This window comes from Podarcis erhardii (assembly GCF_964252035.2).
Source record: "Podarcis erhardii genome assembly, chromosome: 1".
Classification (NCBI taxonomy): domain Eukaryota; kingdom Metazoa; phylum Chordata; class Lepidosauria; order Squamata; family Lacertidae; genus Podarcis; species Podarcis erhardii.
In genome coordinates this window covers 64653377-64672502 of record NC_138497.1, presented here as the reverse complement: position 1 = coordinate 64672502, position 19126 = coordinate 64653377, and the positions used below count along the sequence as shown (strand labels likewise).

The window sequence follows — 19126 nt, the reverse complement described above, 5'->3', positions numbered from 1 at the left end:
TATTTAGTGCTAGTTATATGACCTCCAATATTGGAATAGCAGGGATGTGGTTAATCCAGCCCAAAGCCTGAATTCAAGGCTGATTTTTTTTTAAAAAACAAATGGGTATGCTATGAATGTGGTTCAATGACTGTGCCATGTAGTTAAGGGATCATGCGCCTACTTCATGTTGCATGTAGCTTGTAACAGGATCCCACACTTGCTGCAACTGTTTCCCCCATACAGAGCTACTCTAAGATTTTTCTCTGTGTGGGAAAATTCTGAAAGGAGAAGAAAAATTCCCAGCAAAATCCAAGATGGCCATTAGATACATACAACAAAGCTGCAAACCTGTGCACTCTTATGTCAGGGAAAAACTAAAAACACCATCTTTCTCACAATTAGCAAATGCATGAATTGCCTATTAAAAGTAAATTGTAGGCTCAGAGAGCTCGATTCCAAGCAGGACCCTGGTGTGGGGGACACTGGTTATTGTCAGCCACCCAAGAAGCAGTGGTGGCAGGACTGAGTTCTGCCTTGGTGGTCCTGCTCTTGGGGCGGGGGGTGTTGGGGGCATCATTGACACCAATGCCAAGTGCTGCCCTCTTCCAGAAGACTGGCACTGATCCTAGACATTGGGACTTTAACTGCACACATATTTCCTCCATACTTTGTTCTTTGTCTTTAGGGAGGGAAAGCCATTAAAAACCTCGAGAGCATTTAGGTACCCAGTTCAGATCATCTGCTGCTAGGATGGGAATATGCAAATGTTGAAACATGAGTAAATATTAAGATGACAGCAATGAAACTGGTGTTGTTACAAGAGCAAAGGAAATGAACTGAAAAAAAATGTCTTGCTCTGACAAGAGTGCTTGAAAGCCAAGCGATTATTTGCACTCGGTTGTTCCGAACAAGGGCATTACCGTCACATTGTGATTTACAGTAATTTGGTACATCCCCTCCACTCTCTAATTAAATCCATAGCCACACAGATCTAAAGCTAATTGAAGGCATTCTGAGTGACAGATTTGTCTGTAACAGGTTTTCAAAGTGGGCCTTTGATATGCAAGCTGTCCACAATGGCCTTAACAAATAAGACTATTCTAAGAGTTGCCTCAATATCAGAGGAAATGTAATAACCACTAGTTCCTATTTCAATTACATGCTGCAGCTCCAATGTTTAAATCACTAAAATGTTCTGAGATCTTGTTCAGGTTACTACTTTATTCAATTCCTTTTCATTCTTTTCCTTTTTCTTTTTCTGCTGAGCAACACTCCAATTTCCCTCACAAACTTTAAAAAATATAAACACACAAAACCTTATAGAAACATATATTTGTCATTAGTCACAAGAGCACTATTCAACTGTGACAATCTTTAGTTAGCAAGTACGGTATGTTTCTATATTTGACTGTTTTTAATGTTTCTGCATTTTAAATACTCTATTGTATTATTGTAAATCACTTTGGGACTTTTGGTTATAAGAAGCAATCTCATAATCTCAGTGATATATTAAACCCTTTAATTTATACTCCTTTTACTACTTAAGCACCCTTTTACCTCCAACCCCCCACCCCTCAACATAGACTATCTTGTAATTTCACTTGACTCTTTTTAGGAAAACCAACATTTTTTTTTATTTTACACTATGCTCAATATTTGCAGATGTTGTGTTGTTATGGGACTTGAAATTGGCTCTGTGCCACTTAGGCACAGTACCCTTGCAAGTTAATGCTGTTTACAACATGTTTCCATTTCAATTGCCTCATTCTTAATTCTGTTTCCTGTGGGAGTGAGTATGGGCTGCTCCTGTGAACTGTTAAATGTATGGCAGATGCTGTGATGTAAACTGTCTCACAGTATCATTTCATGAGGCGATGTGCTGGATGCAGGATTGGGTTTTTTGATTCGGAAACCGAGGACTTGGGTTTTTTAGGGATTCAAGTGAGGAAATGTTTTATCGTTGATATTTGAGTGTTTACAAAATGCTCACAGAACACACTATCCCAGCTCCCTCTTTCTCTGCCCAATCCAGAAATCTTGCTTTAAATCCAGGGGAAGATTCAAGTAGAAATGGCTGTGGGCATTTAGAAGGCCCTTGTTGCTCACTGGTGGTCCTCCTGCCTGAGAAATATTTGTAAAAATCCATAAAGCTGGAAAAACTAAAAAGGGCACCCCCATATTATGCCACGTGGCAAAGGACCTTCTTCATGCTGGCCCCCCATTTATGGATCACCCCCCCTTCTGAGTTACGGCTGAGTTAATGACTTATTAGATTTTACCAGTGCTAGGAAAATTATTTTTGAAAAGGAATTACTTCAAGTCCAACCTGTCCAAAAAGGAATTAGTTCCAATTCCAGTTTGCCATTTTACAAAACAAACTCGTTCAATTAAAGTTTATCTTCAGCAGCAGCAGCCCCCCCCCATATTTCAGAAGCATAGGGTTCAAAAGTAAATCAAAGACCACACACTTGTAATATGATGTTAGGCAGAATGTCAACTGGTGAAGCTTTCCCCATATTTGTTTTTCCATTCTATAAACGGCTTACTCTGTTTAGTTTGTGCCAGCCACAAAGCTGTTAAAGGCACAATCCTTCTGATTGCTTAGCAACAGCAATTAAATGACTAAGCTTCTGTATCTGCCCAATAAACTTTAGACTCTTCCCTCCACATTTTGCTTCCTAACTCTCTCTCTGCAATTGACTTCCCCAACCCCCCAATGAAAGCTGAGTCCAGGGGCCTTGCTCAGGGCAGGGAGGAAATTAACATGAAAATGAAATAGAAATCATTAAAATTTTGACACCCCCCCCCAAATGAACTTTATTTCCATTTAGTTCACCTAACAATTATGGAAACTACTTTCAGGTGCAGTTCAGAGATCTTTGACTTAGTTCAATGAACTTTGTTCAAATGAACAAGTTCATTCCAAGCACTTTTTTTTTGCCACTATGTATTCATACATAGCGAATTCATTCATTCATTGGGAAAGCAGTACAACAAGGCTGTATATTGTCTCCCTGCTTCTTTAACTTATATGCAGAATACATCATGCGAAAAGCTGGAATGAATGAATCCCAAGCTGGAATTAAGGTTGCCGGAAGAAATATCAACAAACTCAGATATGCAGATAACACAACTTTGATGGCAGAAAGTGAGGAGGAATTAAAGAACCTCTTAATGAGGGTGAGAGAGGAGAGCGCAAAATATGGTTTGAAGCTCAACATAAAAAAAATGAAAATCATGGCCACTGGTCCCATCACCTCCTGGCAAATAGAAGGGGAAGAAATGGAGGCAGTGAGAGATTTTACTTTCTTGGGCTCCATGATCACTGCAGATGGTGACAGCAGTCACAAAATTAAAAGACGCCTGCTTCTTGGGAGAAAAGCGATGGTAAACCTAGATAGCATCTTAAAAAGCAGAGATACCACCTTGTCGACAAAGGTCCATATGGTCAAAGCTATGGTTTTCCCAGTAGTGATGTATGGAAGTGAGAGCTGGACCATAAAGAAGGCTGATCGCCAAAGAATTGATGCTTTTGAATTATGGTGCTGGAGGAGACTCTTGAGTCGGACACGACTAAACGACTAAACAACAACAACATTCATACAGATAATTTTTAATGTACTAGTTTTGGTACCTGGTTAATTGTTGCTGTTGTTGCTGTACTGGCTTGCTGTTTTCATTATTATATGCCCTTGTTTTATAGGATTATTAGATATCGCTCTGTTTGTTTGATTTTATGATGTTTTATTGCACCCCATCCCAGATTCACTTGTGAAGGGTGGCTAAAACTATTAAAAACAAACATACAAACACTAGTTATTCAAATATGAGGGTTTGTTTTGGGTTTTTGGCATATCTGTTGTGAACAGGCAGTAGCAACTATTTTATTTGCAATGCTTTGCTGTTCTATAACATAATTAGCTCCTCTCTGCCATGCTCTGATATTCAAAATGCCACTGTGTTGAAGCTCAATATTTCATAGTTTCATAATCCCTAGCAGCCAAAATCAATTTCTACCCTAGTTTTGCTGGGAGTTAAAGAGACATCTAAACATCTAAAATTTATAGCATGACTATAGAAACAGCAGAAAATCTTGACACTTCGTTGCGGAAACGTAAGGAGAAAATGCAAATTGTTTGATTAAATGCAAGAACACATCAAAACATGTTAGCCGAAATATGCATGGTGTGATATAATGTTATTTGCATATTTCAGATTTCAGGGCCTTACACCTTACCAAGATGTTGTTACTGCTTCTCAATACTCACTGCAAGTAATTATTCCATGCATATTTTTCTGACTGGCTTCATACATTATTCGCATCAATTTCTACTGATATTTTCACAAGTGAGTTTTGTCTTCAGCAGTGTATGATTGTGACAGTAAAATTATGTATGTGACTTTGCATCTCCTTTCTATCTCTTTGGCTCTGGAAATTGGGAGAGTAGGTAGAACCTTGATATTGCATTTTGGCAAATCTGCTCCACTTGCCAGTGGGGAGGAGTTGCGGTGGACCACGTGGCCACCCACTCTCCTCCGAGGGGTGGGGGACAGAGTCCCGCGTCACCTGGAGATCCCAGCCATGTCCTTGTTCCAGCCAGCCAATCCACTGGCTGGTGGGGGCATGGCCGGGACCCATTTAAACCAAAGCGTGAGCCTGGGAATGTCCTCTTGGCTCGCTTCCTCGATCTCCTGCCCTCTCTCCCTATTTTCAGGATTTGACATTAGCCTTGCTATGGACCTTGGTTGGTCACCATTGAGGGGCCCGGTAGGATTTTTTCCACTTGGAAAATTGGCATGGGCCATTTGGTTTTCGCCTACCTCATAGCACTTGACACAACTTTGTAAGGTTTGGCGGTTAGGCATTGGTTGATCTTGTGATGGGGAGGGGAGGTGTGGTCATCGCCTACCCCTCCATACTAAAGGGTATTCCGTTAAAGGAATCTGGGGGTGTGGATCTTGTCCGAAGCCCGGGGAGGGGCTAGGGCCATGCCACGACCCTATTGGGAACCTAGGGGGAGTTCGAGTTGGTTTGCATCGACGGGGCTCCCCCTACTGGTGGTTGACTCTCCCTGCATGATGGGCAGGAGTCAGATATAGTCGGGTCAATTCCAATGCCTAAGCCAACACCGCTCACTTCCTGTAACCAATAAAGTTTGGCCTAAATTTGCCCAGTAACCATTAACCTAATATCTATATCCTTGTGTCTTATTCATCAACAAGGGGGTGGCTTTGGGGTCTCAACACGCAATGCATTCTCTGTTATCTTTTATCATGGTGTCAGAGATGCTTGCAGATGTAAAATATCAAGGAAACCCTTCTCTCTTCATATATGGTTGGGGGTGCAGATCTACAGAGCTATGGCTGGAGCTTCTTTGTGTGAGCGCATTTGCTCACTTTTCTGGCTTCTGAGGCTCTCATCACAGGGCAGCCCCTGTTACTCTGAAAAGCTCCTCTGCAACCCCTTTTAACCTAAGAAGCTATATTCAGAGAGAAAACTGCGAGAGTCCTGGTGCACAAAAATGAACTCTACAGTATTCCTAGCCCACATTTTTAATTCTGCTTTGAATATAAAAATATATTTAGAAAATTATTCTTACCAGGAAGAAAGCACCATTCTGTTTTGTGGTTCTTAACTCCAAGTAAACCTATTTAAAACATGCTGCAATAATGCTTCTTTATGAAGGCATGTAAAGAACATCCCTTGAAAACAGACAGTTTCATTTGAATGACCCAGCCAAAGCAAGTTTTACTGTAAAACGAATCCCATGCACAGGCTCTCCTCCTTGGATTTATGGCCTTTCCCACAGTAGAAAATTAAGTATGTTGTATTGCAAGAAGTGCAAAAGATGAGTTTTCCAGAGGTGTGCCATCATGATGTTAACACACAGATGTCATAAATAAGGGAGCAACCTCATTGTCTCTGGTAAAGTGGTCACATGCTCACAATCACAAGAACATCCCCACTAAGCATCCCATATGCACTCCAGGGTGAGCATGAAGCTCCTTTGCATGCATGAAGCTTTCATCTCATTTTGGAGTCAAGCACTTGCGTGCCAAGGCCATCGTCACATGTAGCTTGGGTGGAATGCTGCAGTTGCTCCTATATAAATGTATATTTATAAAGGAGCAACTCCCAGTCAACTGAGTTCTGAATAAACATGCACAGAGGATTACATGCTAATGCAAGGCATATGCTGTGAATGTTAATGAACGGCATTTTTCCAACGGTCATACAAAATGAAAGGTTCATTCAATTTACAGATGTGAGAAATGCAAGAAAAGACTGACACATCGCTTATGAGACTGGCTCAGGTTCAACTGAAATTAGTGGCCTTTCAAATGCTGGCATTGACGGAAGAATTACAAGGTGAAAAATCAGACTTATTTGCATAAGTTACGTTTTGGCAAATGATTTAGGATCCAGACTTTGTTTGACAACAGCATTTGTATTGATTGGTTGGGAATTAATTGGCTGAGAATTGTGCTGGCAATAATATGGCATTTTGTGTGTGTGAACACCTTTTATGAATTATTCATTTAGCTGTAAGAATTATGATATTTGCCTCAGCTGTTTTATGTAAATAGCAAAGCAGACAATGCTATTAATCTAGGAGAAGAAGGCCCTGGAAAAATTAGGCAATTTTATAGACTGGAACTCTTGGAGTTTTCTTGACTGATTCAAATTCAAACAGAAGAGTTAATGGAAATCCACCACAGTTTGCTTTATATTCTGAAGGATTCTTTTCTTTTCACATACCATGGCCATTCTGATTCTTAATTCAAAAAACCTTCATGGTCTTTGGCTCTATTTTGGCTGAATTTTCATTTGTACTCCAACAGTTGATTGGAAATAATGACCGCCAAAAGCAATCTGTATGATTTCAAGTTTCTGCCAATGGAGACTGACCTTGTTTATTTCTCTGGAAATAGCTACAGGGTATAATTGAATGTTTGCAGACCATCCAGTCAGAGTGCTAGAAAAACAGGCCAAAGGAAGTAAAGCAAGCTGGAAACAAAAGTATTTCCTAGTAAATTAAACCATCATACAAAGATAAGAAGAGCCTGCTAGATCAGGAACCTCTTGTCCAGCAACCTGCTCCCACAATGGCCAACCAGATGCTCTCCCTGGATGCAACTCTCAGAAGCTGATATTCAGGGGCATAATGCCTCTGACACTGAAGGTAGAACACAGCCATCATGGCTAGTAGCCATCAATAGTCTTATTCTCCATGAATTTGTCCAATCCTCTTTTAAAGCCATCCAGGTTGAAGTTGAGAGTCCCATGGACTGCAAGAAGATCAAACCTATCCATTCTTAAGGAAATCAGCCCTGAGTGCTCACTGGAAGGACAGATCCTGAAGTGAGGCTCCAATACTTTGGCCACCTCATGAGAAGAGAAGACTCCCTGGAAAAGACCCTGATGCTGGGAAAGATGGAGGGCACAAGGAAAAGGGGACGACAGAGGACGAGATGGTTGGATAGTGTTCTTGAAGCTACTAACATGAGTTTGATCAAACTGCAGGAGGCAGTGGAAGACAGGAGTGCCTGGCATGCTCTGGTCCATGGGGTCACAAAGAGTCAGACACGACTAAACGACTAAAAAACAAACATGTTATGTGGAACACTCAGGATGAAACGGTGAAATCAGCTATGATTAAATGGGCACAAGATGTTGGACATAATATTATGATGGCTGACTGGGAACAGTTATGGACCACAGGTATGAAATTTACGGCATGTAATGCCTTAAGAGAGAATATAATGAAAATGATTTACAGGTGGTACATGACACCAGTCAAGCTTGCAAAAATTTACCATTTGCCTGATAATAAATGTTGGAAATGTAAAGAGACTGAAGGCACATTCTTTCACCTTTGATGGACATGCCCAAGGATTAAGACTTTCTGGGAAATGATCTACAATGAAATGAAAAAGGTATTTAAATATACTTTTCTGAAGAAACCAGAGGCCTTTCTCCTGGGCATGGTCAGCCAATTGGTGCCAAAGAAGGATAGAACTTTCTTTATGTATGCTACAACAGCAGCAAGAATACTTATTGCAAAGTACTGGAAGACACAAGATCTACCCACCCGGGAAGAATGGCAGATGAAGGTGATGGACTTCATGGAACTGGCGGAAATGACTGGCAGAATCTGAGACCAGGGAGAAGAGTTGGTGGAAGAAGATTGGAAAAAATTTAAAGTTTATTTACAGAAACATTGTAAAATTAAGGAATGTTAGAAGGAGGCTGGAATGAAGTTATGTGGCTTTAGCAGAAATATTATAAAGGATTAAGTAAAAATAGATTGTTAATGGATGAAAGGAGGAAAGGTAAAGTTACATTATATTAAGATAAATTATAGGATAAAAATTGGGAAAGATGGAAAGGATTTGCTGAAATAGCTAACCGAACTAGAATACAAAAAAGGGAGGTGCGAGGAGGTCCAGGAAACAAGTAAATGAAAGATAAGTTATGGGAAGGTTCGTTGTGTTTTTTAATTGTTTCTATTTTTCTGTTTTTCTGGTTTTTTTATAAAAAAATTTCTATTCTCTTCTTTCTTTATTGTGATGTGTTATTAAGTTTTTGTTTAACTTGGAATTATCTCTTTCTCTTTTTGTAATAATTGAAACTTTAATAAATATTATTTAAAAAAAAACATGTTATGGAAGACAGGCTGTCCTGCTGGTAAGAAATCATCCTAGGCTAAACACTATTACACAACAAGGCTTAAAATAGAAACATTTTGAAGGCAAATAACTCCTTCCTATAACACAAGGGTTACAACAGGACATATGATAAATATGTATCCACGGGGGCTATTTAAAATAACTGGCTTAAAAAAATAAATCACTCTCACCATATGCAGCCTGTACAGTGTGCGCAGAAGTCAATGAAACCCTCTAAAATCAATACCAGGGGGACAAGAGAGCAAATGTAGTAAAAGAAGAAACTTTGAAGGTAGCATAACAGAAACTGAAGAGTTAAAGATAGGTAGCCGTGTTGGTCTGCCATAGTCAAAACAAAATAAAAAAATTCCTTCCAGTAGGACCTTAAAGACCAACTAAGTTAGTTCTTGGTATGAGCTTTCGTGTGCATGCACATGCACACGAAAGCTCATACCAAGAACTAACTTAGTTGGTCTTTAAGGTCCTACTGGAAGAAACTGAAGAGACTTCAAAGCAACTTAAGAGCAGCTTTGTAACAATGCATGTTAGGAGGAGTCAGGATTGTGCACTGCAACCCTGTCCCCAATATTCATCCTTTGTGCACTTTGGCTCTGCCTGCGCTATTTCATTTTTTTCCAGAGTATCAGCCCAGTATTCCAGGCAGAGCCCACACCTTGTACACATTCACTTTGCACGCATGTAGGCTTGGTGCACAGGTTGAGAAAAACACACAGACATTAGGGTTAGCAGCCATAGTCCCAGTCCCTTCTCTCCCCCCCCCACCTCCACTGTCAGATCTCCATTCCACCTGGGTTGTCATCCAAAAAATGGCTTGCTTCTCATCCTATCCTACCTTACTTGATTTTAGAAACACTAAAATGCTTCCTGGGAGAAAGGTGATATACAAATGTAACATATGGCTATTACAAATAATCTGTTTCAGCAACTGGAAAGACGTATTTGAGAATTCAAACCTAAGAACAAGGAAGGGAATGTAAGAACTAGATGCTGACAGCTATAACACTGTCCTTTTAATGCTGGAATGCTTTAAGGGCCATAGCTCAAGGGGTTGAGCACATACTTTGCATTCATAAGGTGGCATCTCCAGCTAGGTCTGGGAGAGGTTCCTGCTTGAAATCCTGAAGAGCTGCTGACGACCAGTGTAGACAATACTGAGCTAGGTGGCATTAGTAAAAGGTTGCTTCTTAAGTTTCTATGTCAGGTTCAGCAACACTAACTCTGGAATACGCTGAATTCCTTTCATCACATGAATATGGTACGGGAGGGACATCAGATGCCGCACAAACTTGTCTTGTCCTTTCCTTCTTATGGAATCCTTGACATCTGTCTATGTCACAAAATTAGCCCTGGGTTGAGTCCACTGGGCTGCAGTGTTCTTACCTGACAGAGAATAATAGACCAATCACTGTCCTAGCACCAAAGAGATAATAGTATTAAATCAAGAATGAATGAAGGATCTCTTGAGGAACAATACGTTTCTGCCATCTGAAGGATTAATGTTTGCCACTGTTCTGTGCCATCCAAGGAATGAAAACTGAGAAATGAAATCAGAAAGATTAATTAAGCTCCACACCAAATGTGTGTCTTGGTCCAGAATAAAAGGAAAGGAGGAGCACAGCTATATTCCTTTCATTCGTAAGTGTAAGATGCACTACACCTTGGGAGAATATTCATTTATCATTGCAAACCTAATTCATTGTTTCGGACTCCCCAACCCAAAATATATAAGTTGTAAAATGCACCATTATCAATATTTAGACATGGATTAGCCTTTAATGATATTAGGGATGCCCAACTAAAAAATGAAGGCTTCTAGAAAAAGAATATCCTTTTCTAAAAATGGAATGTGAGGCTCCTCAGATGAGTTATGAACTCTTCAATGGGATATGCATTGAATGGATGAATTGTTCTCCAAATCCAACTTGCAACCTCCATGTACACAGTTCTCAGTGCCTAAGAGAGTGTGTGTCGGGGAGATGAGGAAACACATCACACTCACCAGGAGTCAATGGTCCCTTCCCTGATGAAGTCAATGGTTGTGGCAGAAAGTGGATGTGGATGTCATCTAAATACCCTACGTCTGAATGCATATGATAGACATTTTCACTGCATCACCCATCAACATTCATAATCATGTACAACTATGGTTTGATCAGGGTAAAAGTCTTATCAATATTGAAGCTGTTGACACAACATGGAAAAATAGAGAATGCCTTCTGGTTGCCAAGCAGCTGAACACATCCATTCCCTTCCTCCCACCATGTAGGGAAGGGGTGACTATCTTGGTGCCCTACAGGTATTCAACTTCTATCAGACCCCAGCCAGCATAGCTGATGATGGGCATGGATGATGGGAGTCCAGCAATGTCTGAAGAGCAATTGCATTGGTTATCCTTGAATGGTAGAGGGAGAGCTTTGTTGGGCTTCTATGATTTGTTCTATTACAAGATCTCATATAATAAGAATTTTATATCATATAAAATATAAAAAACATTATCAGAACAAAAACAGTAAAGTGCTTTAAGTCAATATGTTGTTATTATGTGTATTTATTGCTTACTCGCCCGATGCAGGAAAAAATCCAGATGGCATTCAATCAAAATAAAATTATGTGAAAATTTAAAATATAATAAGTATTAAAAATTAACAATAAAATAACAACCACCTCAAAAATACCAAACAGCACCAAAACCAGTAAAACATGGCTGCTATATCCTGAGATAATTCATCACATTGCATCAGGTGCCTGTGGAAAGAGGAAGATCTTACTCTGGTGCTGGAAAGGTATGAATAATATTAATTTTGGCAGATCTCACTGGGGACAGCATTCCACAGACAAGGAACAACCAAAATAGCCCTCTCTTGTGTCACTCCACTCCAAAATTCTCAAGGAGGGGATACCAAGTGAAGGCCTTAGCTGATGAACAAAAGGTTCATGTTGGGGGAGATGTACCATTAGGTCCTGAGTCATATAAGATTGTATAGGTCAAAAACTACACTTTGAATTGGACTTGGACATTTATAGGTGGCCAGTGCAGTTGTGCTACAGCTAGTGCTCTATGATCAAACTGCTCAGTTGCCACCTGCACTTTAGCACCACATTCTGTATCTGCTGCAGTCTCTAAACCATATTCAAACCTTACATATAACTCATTGCAGTGATATGGCCTAAAGTTTACTAGAGCCTAGAACTCTTGAAGCCAGGTTAACCCTGCCTAAGTCACCAGGCTAACTAGTAGAATTGATCCAATTCAATAAGAACAGTTAAATAGTTACAACATGCAGTGCTTTTTTCCCTGGCGATACTCAATGGTACACAGTACCAGTACCATTTCCCCCTAAAATAAAAGCACTGGCAACATGCAATTAAGTAATGGTTCTTAAACCTTTGATAATGACCTTGTTGACGTAACTCTTTATGTGATCAAATCTCCATAACTCCAGGTACTATATATTATCTGTACAGTTGATTCCCCTCCCCCACCATCCTGCTAAAGTTATTTGACATATTTCCTCATGCAGTATGCCCTAAAACTGTCTTCCTAAATTTAGCTGCAGCAACAACTGTAAAAGTAAATGATAATTTTTATGTCACAACAGCAGACACATCAGCTTTCAAGTGCAAATTTTAGATGGGGCGTGTGATCAAAACATTAAACAAAATATGAAAATAAAGACTCATACAATGACAGAGTAGCTTTCTGTCAGTCACATCCCAAGCGTGACCAAAAGATTGAAAAACTGGTGGTAGATGGAAGATAGATATCAAAATTAAATTACACCTTATATTAATGTGAACTCACACAGAGTATCAACCCTATGAATACAAAACAAAGCAAAAATAAAAAAATAATGTGCTTTTATTTTAGAATATCTAGATCATCGTCCTATGTTTTATTAATGGGAAAATGTTCCCAGATTAGAAAAAGGACACTTCCGTAATGGGCATCATTATTTAGCAATCACTATATGTTTAGCAATCATTAGAATTCATCGATCAGTTGCTGGTTGTGTGAAAAGGCAGAGTGCCCAGAGGCACACTTGCAGAAGGCCCTCACTGATGAGATCACTGGGGACTAAATTAATAGGTGACGAAGTAGGTATGGGACCAGCTACACCTTAGGGATAGCCCCATCCTCCTTCCATGGTGTTCTGGGATAAATGGCATGACCACAGCTGAGGGCAACGTTTTAAATATACTTGTGAATAAATTATGAGAAGCAATTATGTTTTGTCAAACATCGCCTTTGTACAAAATGTCCACATCATCACAAATTATAATTCAGTATTCAGAACTCTGGAATTTGTAGTGTTTACACATAAGATAAACACTTAGCCATGCAGTTCTCTGCTGACTTCATGAGTACTTATTTAGTGTGCTTATGCGTGTTGACTTGCACAACAGTGCAGGGAAAACTATTCATGTCATGCAGTGTAATACTACACTGGCAACCCCATTAAATAATGAAATATTTTAGTCCAACTTTTCCTCAAAAGCATCTGAAGGCAGCTCTGTTTAGGGAAGTTTTTAATGCCTGAAGTTTTCTTCTATTTTTAGTGTTCTGCTGGGAGCTGCCCAGAATGGCTGGTGAAACCCAGCCAGATGGGTGGGTTATAAATAATAAAATTGTTGTTGTTGTTGTTGTTGTTGTTGTTGTTGTTGTTGTTGTTGTTGTTGTTTGTTATCAAAGATCAATAACAAAGGATGGATTAAGATAAAACAACATAAAAATGACAAAGCAAAAATTAAAATCTGAAGTGTTCAAAGGGCAGTTCAAAGTACACTATTAAAGCAAAATGTTTCAAGTGGAGTTAAAATGCTAAAATTAAAAAAACCCTAAAAAGAAAGGTCTCTACCATGCATGGAAAGTATCTCAACGATGGAGTAAGGTGAGTCACCCCCCAATAAGTTCCAAAGTCTTGGTGCTGCTCCTGAAAAGACACTTTCCTTGGTCCCAACCAGATGTACTTCAGGAGTAACTGTGACATGCAGCAGGATCTCTCGTGATGATCTTAATAAGTGGGCAAATTTGCATAGGAGAAGGTAAATCCTTCAGATAGCTCAGTTGGTTAGGGCATGGTGCTCATAATGCCAAGGTTTTAGGTTGGACTAGGTGACCCAACTCTATGATACCCTGGTTTCAAAATCTTTGGATGTATTTCCTTCAGCTTCCCACATGTCTCACAGGCCAAGGAATTTCTAAACCATCCACCAGTGATCAAAACATTTACCCAGAATGCCTCTCTATTTAGTAATTAGCAGGCAGCATACTTCTGCACTATTTTTTTTTTTTTTTTTTACTACAGAAAACTATGCTAGAATTCCTGCTCCATGATTGCAGGCACGGGATGTTTGTGTTACTGTGTTTCGTGAAGTGGGTCTTTTGTCCTTTGTTTTTTCTCTTTGCTGTCTGATGCTAGAGAGAGAGGGAGCCATGTTGCAGTGCTCCCTGTGTGTTTATATGTAAATAAAGTAGATTGGCCAAAATGCTGAGTTGCTGAGGTCTGTCACGCAAACTGCGGACACTCTGTGGATCCCTAAGTGTGCTGATGTCAGTTGCTGTGATGTTCAGGCTTCAGCTTTTGAAGCTCCTGAACTATCGACCAGGAGGGAAGGAACATTCCAGTCAGGCATGTGTCTCTACCAGGGTCCTACTCAAGTATAGGATGAGCTCCTGACAAACACTCCCATTTTCACCTCAAGTTGGCCTGTTTCAGAGATAGTCAGACCTGAAGAGCCTATCATTTCCTCTCATACACACAGAGAATGCAAATACTGTATATAAATATATATTTATGATGATAATTTCTACAATTTCTTCAAATTGTCATAAGACACTCTGCACATCTACAGAGTTGACGTATTTAAAGGAAAGCAGGGAGATATGTCATTCATACCATTTATATTGTTTTCTTCAGACTGTGATAAAAGACTTTCTTCACAGCTGTAGAGCTAGATGTGGCGAAACGTAGGGAGATTTTTCAATCAGGCATATGGAATTTTTCTCCCATGTTTACTGAGAATTGCTATGAGACTATTTCATAGATCACCAGAGTAAAATGATTTTAGTCTGGCCAAAATATTAACTAAATGTCACATTGGACAAGGAGATGCTCCAATTTAATTTCAGGTTTAATAAATTAGGTTTCATACTGCAGCTGCATCACGGTGGGGGGGGGGGGTCATATTTTTGAAATAAATTTTCCAGGAATGGAAAACAGAAGCAAAGAAAGTTAGCAGGTGTTTATCTGGATTTTAAATTGCCACAAATAAGATAGACAGGGAATGATTCACTTAAACTTTGCCTCATGTGTTTATCTTTAAATGATTAATTAATTGCAAATGATAATTGTGGGCCTGATTCATAGCAGGATTCAATTGCAGTTCCACCTGTTTTAACACTTTGCCCATCCCTAGATATACCTGAGCTCTTCCCAGCGCTATGCAGAGGGGAAAGCTCTTTCTGACTCCTTTTCATCACAGTTCATACTGAGATGTGAGGGCAGTGAGGATGCATCCTTGCCATAGATCCAGTAAGAAGAATCAGTCAAGGTTTCTTGACAAGGGGTATTCAATCTTCCTACGCCTTGGGTAGGAAAGCATCATCATCAAACTCACCCACTGAGGTCAGGGCCATCTTTAGCATATGCGTAGCCGGGGTGCAAAGATCTTCCCAGCGCCCCTCAAATTTAGTTAATTTGAGAATGACAAGCACCGTTGTTGAGTCTGACAAGCGCAGCCTTTGAGAATGACAAGTGCTGGCGAGGCATGTCTTAAGTAGTAAATGAGTGCACAATGAGCGCACAAAGTCGAAAGCCCTTTAGTGAAACAGTAGGTATACATTTCAGTAATACCTAGGTATATATGTATTTTGTTTTTCTAGCTTGATCAAAATTATTTATTATTTCATAACAGGTAGATAAGAGCTTAGGCGACTTCAGCGGAGGGCACCTGGCGCCCCCCAGAATTCGGACCTGGGTGCCCCACACCCCTTGCACCTCCGGGTAAAGACGGCCCTGACTGAGGTGCCTCATAACTTCCTGTGGGGCACCCCACAGACTGAGGACAACTGCAATATAGTATATATGCTGCTTTGCTTCCACCATGACATGTCTCCTTTTAGTTACTGCATTTGAATTACAGTGGTACCTTGGTTTACAACCATAATCCGTTCCGGAGGTCCATTTGTAAACCAAAACAGGTTGTAATCCAAGGCGCGCTTTCGCCAATGGGGCCTCCAAAAAAATAATTGTTTGTAATCTCCCCCAAAGTGGTTTGTGATCCAAAAAAATGTTGCAAACTGGGACATGCACTTCCAGGTTTGACGTGTTTGTAATCCAAAATGTATGCAAACCAAGACGTATGCAAACCAATGTACCACTGTACTGAAGGATACATTTTTTTCCAGATATCTGTGCGAGTACATAAAGCCCACGAAGAAAGCCTTTTGGCTGAAACACACTGTGCTACTAATACATATTTATAAGCATCCTGAAATTAGGTCTCTCTTTCAGGGATACCACATATGTTTGAAGTTGCATTATCTGTTTCATTAACATCATCTGCCAAAGCTTCCTTGTTTACTCCTGTACAAGCAGACCTAGCCTTGCTTTTCCCAGGATTTTGCCAGTAAGGCTCTGGCAGCAGAGCAAGCAGTAAGCTTTCAGCCAGTTCCCCATGTTGCCACATTCAGTTTCTGACAATCCATCATGTTTTGAAATGCCACTGGGTTGCAGCAGCCAATGTATGGTACCCTACTGTTCTGATGACAACCCAGAGGGCCCTCCATCGAGGCAGTCGCACGGATCATTTTGGAAAAACCTCAAAATTCAGGTAAGATTAAATTTATGTTTCTCCCAGTGCTCCACTCTGTATCTTCAGCAGCTGTTGCTTTAATGTAACTGATCCTTCCTGATGAAAGATGTGCACAGGAGCAGCTGCTTAGCCATGGAGGAAATTAAAGCATCAACATTAACGCCAGGTGATTTGTTGTAGTAATAGGAATAAATTATGCAGTCCAGTTCTCTATTGCTAAACACAATGATCACATGTACCAGTAGTCTTATGCACAAAGTTTACAGCATGTTTGAAGACTGCTGGCTATTTTATTCCATTAAACATTTGAACGTATTGGGTGTGTGGGGGGGTCACTTTTCCCACAAAGTTTCTGTGAAATTTTAACTCCCCTTGGCTGCTGACAGTTACTATATATTTATAGTGCTGAATTTATCATTGAATTTTCTTTCTCAGTATTTTACATAGATCTGGAATAATGGTTGGATAAGAAATATAATATAAAATAAAGAAAAAAACAACAAAAAACAAAACAATATTTACTGTCGTTACCTCACAAAATAATGTACATTCTCAACAGACTACAGAATGAATTGTGTTTCTCATTTTAAAATTTTAACAGTTAATGTCAAACAGCATGTTCTGAAGGATAGCTGTATTGCACCCAATATTGTTATGTTAGTATCATTTAATTACACACTTGAAATTTTTTCTTTAACAAGGCTCATGAAGAAGACATCACTGTTTAATCAGAATAACACAGTCCTGTGTATGTGTGTGTGTGTGTGTATACACACACACACACACAAGCTAATTCCAGTGTAGTGATAGGTGATCCTCCTCTGGGGCACTTCCTTCACCACCTCCAATCATCTTTTTCTTTTGTGACGGTGGAATCTGACCTCCCCCATTTGTTTCTTTTCTGTACTGACTCCAATGGAGAACCAATTTAATTTCTTTTTTAAATTCATACATAAAATATAAACACAAAAAACCAAATGTAAACATAGAAAAATAACAGAAACGACAGAGCTACACATCCATTGTCTTAATTTGTCAACAAAATCAGAAGACATCTGTTAGTAGAAACATTAAGAGGGTAGAAATAAATTATTATTATTATTATTATTATTATTATTATTATTATTATTATTATTATTTATTTATATTATTATTATTATTATTATTATTATTATTATTATTATTATTATTATTATTATGGTATAAATGATAAAATCCCACCACACAGTATAAAAATCTTCTGGATCTTCTAAGCCTTTAGAAACCTTTATATTGTGGGTTATCTGTTTTATGATCATCATCATTTTTATAACAGAAGGTTATTGGCAGGCCTTGCATTTCTTGTATTTTTGTGTTACAGATAACCTAGCTGGTGATAGCAATCATGTTGCCAATTCTTTAGGTTTTTTTAGTATGACAATCCCAAATATTTATAAAATCAAGATTGGATTAAAGATCAAGATTGAATTAAATAAGAAACCACTGTTTATTCAGAACAACTACTCGTGTAGCTATTTTTTTTTAAGTAACAAATCAACTCCAATGTGGTGATGAGAGACACGCCCCCTGCTGTGGCTCTTTATTCCCTGTCCCCCTTAAACAGTGTTTTCAGAATCTTCTGAAGTTTGGTTTTCTTAAGCTCCTGGTGTCATCTGGAGAATGACATTGTCTGGAGGCCCACATTAGAGATGTGAACTGAATCGTTTTTCATTTTATTTCTGGCAGCCCCATTTGTTTTGTTCCCCATTCATTATTAGCTCATTTTTCTCTTGTTGCTGTTGAGCATGTTTTTCATTTCTACATTGACTACAATGGAGAACTAGCTTAATTTCTGATGCTATTAAGCTGAATGTAGTTTTCCACTCAAACTGCATGGGAGGCGCAAAGCATTCATTTCATTACACATGAAATATGCCCCTTATGAGACTCCCTGCCATTTGCAAATCCACTACTAACAATTTCCTTTTCTTTCACATAGCATACATCATGGGTAGGCAAACTAAGGCCTGGGGGCCGGATTCGGCCTGTGGATGGTCTGGGAATCAGCGTGTTTTTACATGAGTAGAATGTGTCTTTTTATTTAAAATGCATCTCAGGGTTATTTGTGGGGCCTGTCTGGTGTTTTTACATGAGTAGATTGTGTGCTTTTATTTAAAATGCATCTCTGGGTTATTTGTGAGACCTTCCTGTTGCGTATGTGAAGGAAGTCTTTGTCTCTTGCTTGCTGAACACTGAACTGTTCGGACATCTTTTTGTAGAGTTGCACAGTCAGAAAATAAACAAGATGTAGAAAGACTTTCTAACTATCTTCTTTTCTCCTGCTGGTATGCAAGGAGGGAAGGGGGTGTGCATCTTCCACGCTGGGAGATGTCACCTATCTCGATCTCCGGGACTGCGGGGATTGCAGCCAGGGCAGATCACCGGTAAACAAGCCCGGGACCCTGGGAGAATTGCAAGCTTCTCCTGAAAGGGGCTTGTTTTCCAACAGACCGGACCCCTGCTGAAAAGGTTTGCTGTCCCCTGGCATACATGTTAGTAGCCAGAAAGCATCTACCCCCTGCTGCCCCCCCCAAAAAAACCACACATCATCCATGGCATCATGGAACGTGAGAAATATAGCTCCTATGGTTCCCAATGA

The 19126-nt window shown here is 39.6% G+C and overlaps 1 long non-coding RNA gene across 1 annotated transcript in view; it reads left to right on the top strand.

The window, feature by feature from the left end:
* The window catches only part of LOC309327432, a 200799-nt gene that overhangs the window by 99807 nt on the left and 81866 nt on the right, over positions 1 to 19126 (top strand). The gene's annotated exons all lie outside the window — the stretch shown is intronic.